Source organism: Lactuca virosa, chromosome 4 (assembly GCF_052849685.1).
Source record: "Lactuca virosa cultivar CGN04683 chromosome 4, Lactuca_virosa_CGN04683_v6, whole genome shotgun sequence".
In the NCBI taxonomy this organism is placed as follows: Eukaryota; Viridiplantae; Streptophyta; class Magnoliopsida; order Asterales; family Asteraceae; genus Lactuca; species Lactuca virosa.
In genome coordinates, this window is record NC_136429.1 from 209,871,131 (window position 1) to 209,877,957 (window position 6,827).

The window sequence follows — 6,827 nt, forward strand, 5'->3', positions numbered from 1 at the left end:
CGACCCTCCACCAGTCAAGCAAGCGGTGGGTGAGAGTGGACACCCATTAAGTTGCCATTTTATAGGCAACAACCTTATACCCACCTTATAGACTGGCTTCGTGAATGAGGCGTACTAGAGGTAAGACGACTTTGATCTTATACATATATATAATAATTAACCATTAATGTTATAAATAGTATAAGGGTTGAATTTTAACTTTTAAAACTCTAAGGGTTTGGAATTAAAGTATATTAAAGTGTGTGTAACTTTACAAATTCCAAAACTTGAGGACAAGTTTTGAAACTATTCAAAACCTTTCATTTCATAACTTATGAATTAAAGGTTCATAAAAATGAAGACTCTTCAATTCCATGTAACTTATGTGTTTTAAGTGTGTGTTTTAAAAGAAGTGACCTTTGGATATCCATAACTTGAGGACAAATTATGGACTCCATTAAAACACATAAATGATCAAGAATTAATCCTAAACAATTCAGCAAATAATTCCTATCATCTTCTAAATTCATAAGAACATGAACATGATCATCAAAGTTTCAAGAATTATATGAACACATACAAAGCATGAAATTTTGATTTAAGCTATTGTAAATGGATTAGAACAACCATTACACCAACCAAAACAAGTTTTAAAACACCAAAACAGTTTAGGGTAATGTTTCTAGTCCATTTCCAGCAGCAAAAGTCGAAAATCTGCATTCTGAGGCTTCTACTCGCCGAGTGCACGAACCTACTCGCCGAGTAGGATGAGTTTACTCATGAACTCGGCGAGTCCCCTCATGGACTCGGCGAGTTCATCAGGCAGACAGCAAAAAATTCGACTTTTTTCACTATTTTGCATCAAGTATCAAACAAACAAGCCTAGGCTCTGATACCACTGTTGGGTTTTGAGCATTCTAACACTTCCTAAGTGTACATGCAACCCTATTAAACCTTGGATCTATGTTTGTCTAAGATACATGCAAAATATTATTTTCCAAGGTTTATAACCTATCTAGCATGGCATGGGGTACTTTTAACCATAAAAGAACTAGATGAATTACATACCTTTTGTTGATTGTTGATTCCTTGGAGTTTGAGAGCCAAGCACCAATAATGTGAATGCCTCAAATGGAAATCACAAATCACCACAAACTTGGAAAATATATGAGAGAGTATACTAACTCTTGATTTTTGGCCACCACACTTACACACACATTAGTGTCTTTTTCATGCAACATAAGCTTGTTTATATAGTGTACATGGTTAGGGTGAAACCCTAATAACCCATGTCTTTTCCTCTTCCAAGGATCCATGGGTAAAAGCTCCATGGACTTCCATATAAGCTTAGCCCATTCCAAATGAGTGTTAGCCCACACCATGTAAATATAATAGCCCATGATTTAATTAGTCTTCCTTTTAATCACTAAATTAATTCATAATTAATTCAAGATTAAAACTAATTAAGTAACATGACTTTTTATTAATATATTATAACTTATAATATATTAATAAATCGTAAGTATACAACTCTCATAAAATTATCCATAACTAGTTCGGGTGAAGTGCAACCCAAATGGACCATGCCGGGTCGGGTCAAGTATATACCAAATAAGTTATGGACTTAGACACCTTATCCAACACTAACACCCATATTCTCCTACAAGGTACAATTAGCTTCCTAGGTACACCTCCTAGGATTATCCTCACTCCCGTACTACCGATTTCTTTTGTGCATGCTTGTTATACATAATACGGGGTTAGATAGACTGTCGAATAATCGATTATATCCTAAGTCCTTAACCAAACAAGGAAAAGGAAGTATGGCTAAGTCGATCATTCTAAGTTTATTTAATCCCGAACATATACAACTAATCAACATACACATAGCAATCACACAATCAAGTAACATACAACAAACAATTCCCTATGTCATAAGGCATCACCGAAACCAAGCACTTCTATCCAGCAGTCCCTCTGAGAACCTTAGATTATCCACTAGCATGCTTTTCTAAGAATTCATATATAAACAAGATCAATTTCAGCACAAATAATAAGTATGGCTATTTTGGGAACCACTTTCCTATTCGGGCTCTAGCTAACTCTACACACCAAATCTTCCTGTAAAACCAAGATTAAGTCAGGGTTCACGTTCCTGATCCCAACCAAACAATCAAACAAGAACATGACAAGAGACCGAGCCCATGTCCCTAACCCAACCCTTTTATTATGAATTCTTTTTAAAAAAACGTTTTATGAAAATTTTGGATCCTGGTTTAAGTTTGGACTCACACAAGTGTTCCTCCAATTCGCTCAAACCAGGGCTCTGATACCAACTTGTAGCGCCCCAATTTCACAAACAAAAATTTTCATTTTTATTAAGGTAAAACTTCCCAATTATAAATCCATCATACAAAAAACAATTTATTCCAAATTACATTTATTGAAAACCAGAGTATTATAATAAACGCAGAATCTTTCATGATGGTGATGAGTACATATAGTCCCACCCTCACCCTCCCACGATCACCGATAGAATCCTGAAACATAAATAACTGGCTAAGCACAACTCTTAATGAGTTTCCCCCAAAATACCCCATACAACAAACATACTAGCATGCATAAAGGGCCCACAATCATCGGATTGGAATACCCTGGCCCAATCAGTAATCAAACTAGAATGCCAACATGAAACAGATCCAATCAGTAATCAGACTAGAATACCCAGGGTTTGTTGGTCTACCGCCTCAACCCAACCGCTCTTCCCAAGCCTCCGTGCCTACGGCTTGCCATCAACCTACACCACATAGCAGGACCGCCTCAACTTCAACGACTACCATATGTCAACATATAAACAAACAAGGATCAAGTAGGAACATAATAAAGACAATATTAATCATACAGTTCGCTACCGCCTACTAGTTCTTTCACAATACACTGATCTGCTACCAACTAACCTCCATGGAATGCGTAACCATAAGTAACCAAAGGTGAGATAGCCACCCGAACAAATGATCCTACTCTATAGCCACAACCAAACAAGGAACATGAAAGAAAGCCTAGATCAGGATTTCTTAGGCTATCCTACATGACTACGTGCAATCCCTAAGGCACTCCACTATATGATAACCAGCCTACTGGTACTCTAACCAGCATACCGCTACTGATGCATCCTATCATACAAGGATATATATATATATATATATATATATATATATAATGCTAGCCGATCACTACAACACAACAACATACTATACACAAGGATGCATAACCAACAATCCAAGGAATGCATAACCGTATATACCCAGAGATGAGATAGACAATCGGACAGGTGATCCTACTCTAGAGCCACAACCAAACAAGGAACAGGCAAGAAAGCCTAGATCCAGAGTCCTCATTCTATCCTGCGTGACTAAATACAGTCCCTAAGGCATCTCTCTACAAAATGATAACCAAAACTAGTGGGCCGACATTGGTGCCTTCGACCCACGAGTACAATGAGGCAAAACTCACCCGAATCAAAGACCCAAAAATATTGCGATACACTACCTTCTGCACTGCTTGATCCCGCAAATCCACTATCACCAAAACCAGATAGAGTCTTAATCAATAGCCCAAAACCCTTAAGTTTGACCCAAAGTTAAACTTGGTCAAAATCAACGGTCAACATAAGTCAAAGAAAGTTAAGATCCAAGGCTAGTTGAGTACGCCCAACGTACGTGACTCGTGTCTAGTAAGCCCAACGTACTCCTAGGTATGCCCAACATACGCGAAATGTTCTCACTCATCCATTAAGCACTTATTCTCTTAAGGAACTTTCACCCAAACTCAGATCTAGACCCAAAACATCTTCCTAAGTCATAAAGTTTCCACTTTTATGACTTTCCACGGATAGAAAATATCCAAAAGCTAAAACCCTAACTTAAAAATCCATTAAGACATCATAACTCTTGCATGGAAGGGTCAGAAGGTCCAAGATCACATTTTTATGGCTCTTAACACTCAAAGACAATTTTAAATGTCAGCTCTTATGGTCTAGAGTAAGCCATACTCAAGAATACCAATGTTATGGGACAAAAATGTTGGGTTTTGAGCATTCTAACACTCCTAAGGTGTTCATGCAACCCTAAATACCTTGTTCTATGTTTTCGTTAATTATACATGTAAATATCAATTATCCAAGGTATTACCCTAACTAGCATACAATCATATGTACTAGGATAACAAAACTAGATAGAATACATACCTATTTGTTGTAGCTTGATTCCATGGAGCTTAAGAGCTTAGTGCCTCAAGTGTGACACCTCGAATGGTTCACACAACATCACCAACATCTTGGAATAACCATGAGAAGAAGATACTAGTCTTGTTACTCTATGAAATTGGCTTGCCCTCCTTATTATGCACTAGTGCCGATTTCACCAACCAATGGGGTCTTTATATAGTGTGCACATTAGGGTTACACCATGTAACCCATGACTTTACCCATTCCTTATGCTCCATGGGTTTTAACCCCCATGGAGTATCCATGGGTCACCACATAGGTTAAACCCAACATAAGGAATCATGGATCATAAGCCCACATATATAAGAATGAATGATTTACACAATCAATCCCCATATATTTAATTAGTCTCTTTTGATCACTAAATTAATTCCAAATTAATTCTTGATCAATACTAATTAAATAATATGATTTCATATTAATATATTAGAACTTATAATATATTAATATGTCACAAATATCTTTATCTCACAAAAGGTCTATCCAAATGTCCCGATGCCATGCAACCCAAATGGACCATGCCGGGTCGGGTCAAGTATATACCAATTATAGTTATGGACTTAGACATTAATCCAACAAAAAATGCATAAAACTTAAGAACTTAGCAAGATCTAAAGAAAAATTCATATAGATTCTAACTTTATACCTTCTGGAGATGAATTAGGGAGGAGAACTTCCAAATCCAAGGTTGATTCACGTTTCCAAGCACTATCACCACCTTCTTCTTCCTTCAAGGTTACCCAAAAGCACACTCTTTGGCTCACAAGGCTCAAACTAGGGTTAAGGTTTCAAGGGAGGACGTTGGAGAGATGGAGGCTAAGAATGGAAAGGGTTTAGGGAAGTTAAGGAGCTTAAATAGGGCTCAAAAACCCGGATTTAAGGTTTGGGTTCAGCTTACGTACGCCCAACATACCAAATGGTACACCCAGTGTATGCTTATAGAGACGCGACTTAAGTTGCTAGTACGCCTAGCGTACCTAAGGTACGCCCAATGTACTACCCTTCATCCCAAACACAAATTCAAACTATCATAACTTCTTCGATTCAACTTCGATTTTGGTGTTCTTTTTTTGAACGGAAAGGTATTGAAAATCCCCACAATCTAGGCTAATTGATTTGGACTAAAAACTTCTTGAACTAAACTTCTATATATCATGCAAGAAACCTGGCCTATGACTTTTCCCTTTCTACCCTTCGGCCCAATACATAGTTCAAGGGTTAGATCTCTTAACCATCATTACCTTCTTCCACAAGGACTAAACTTTACCTCCTTACACAATTGACTTCCGGCCCACAGACCTAAAATAAGAAATGTCTAGAAACAGGATGTTACAGTAATCAAGCAATTCAGACGATGGATTAGTCATGGATTGCAGGCTATCTAGTTTACTAGTTTTGTTATGTATGCCTATCCATTGAAGGCAATTCATGTACTACACTACTATCTGTAATAACCATGTATTCAAAAATCAAGACGAAATACAAATGTTTTTTTTGTTTATTGTTGTACTTGTGCTATATTTTCAGTTTACCTATGATCCATGAACTAAGTCGCACAGCCCGACATGTTTCGCCACCTTGGTCGGGGGTGTGACAGTCAAACTAAGATTTAAAATCATAATTCAATAAAAGCAAAGGTTCATGTAAAATCAATGAGATAATATAGTTGACTTTGGCTTTCATCACATGAAAAATTAGTTGATTGTCATTATACATTATAGTGTAAGACTTATGGTTCAATTTAATTTGGCTATAGCAACCCAAGAAGCTTGAGGTTACCTAGACTTTTCTTAGTTAGTAGAATAGCTAGAGAAGCTCATAACATATTTCCTTAGTTAAAGTTATAATTTCCATTAAGCATGTAATTAGTGAAAGTTAACTAGCATTAAGAACTAAAAATCCAAGAGGAGTTAAATGCTTTCAGTATCATGTTACAGAAAGCTTTTTATGATTGTGTGAAGTGAAAACAAACACAAGAAGCATTTTTACTTGATAATTTGAGGATCCATTACTTAATCAAGATTTTAGCCAATACATCCAAACTCATGAATTAAGACTTATAAATGGTAAGATGTTCAAATGTAAAAAGCTTTCATAAAAATCACCACAAGTTCATAATAATCTTCAAATAACTAAGAATCCATGGATTTCACCAAAATGAACCAAGCTTAGTTTATCCTAGCATGGCTAAACTCAAGAAAAAAAATAAGAGTAGATTGTACCAAACATGTAGCAAGATTCAAAAGTAAAAAGAAGATGTTCTTCAAGTGTTCTTGGTGTTCTTGAGGCTCCAAAATGCAGACAAAAATCTCCTAAAATCGGATGTGTAGAAGGGTGGAAAAGTGGCACACCAACCTTCCCCACATAGCTCAATATAAGAATTCCTAGAAATACGCTTGTAGCGCCTTGCGCGACCAATGTGCTGCTGTGCGGGTAGGTCGTGCAGGTGGTGCTGAATTAGGCTCCTTTGTAATTTGGGCTTCCAATGACTTATCCCACTGGCCCATATCGAGTCCAATCAGCTTATAGTCCATAGTTCTTCAAGTTTTCTTAAATTTAAGCC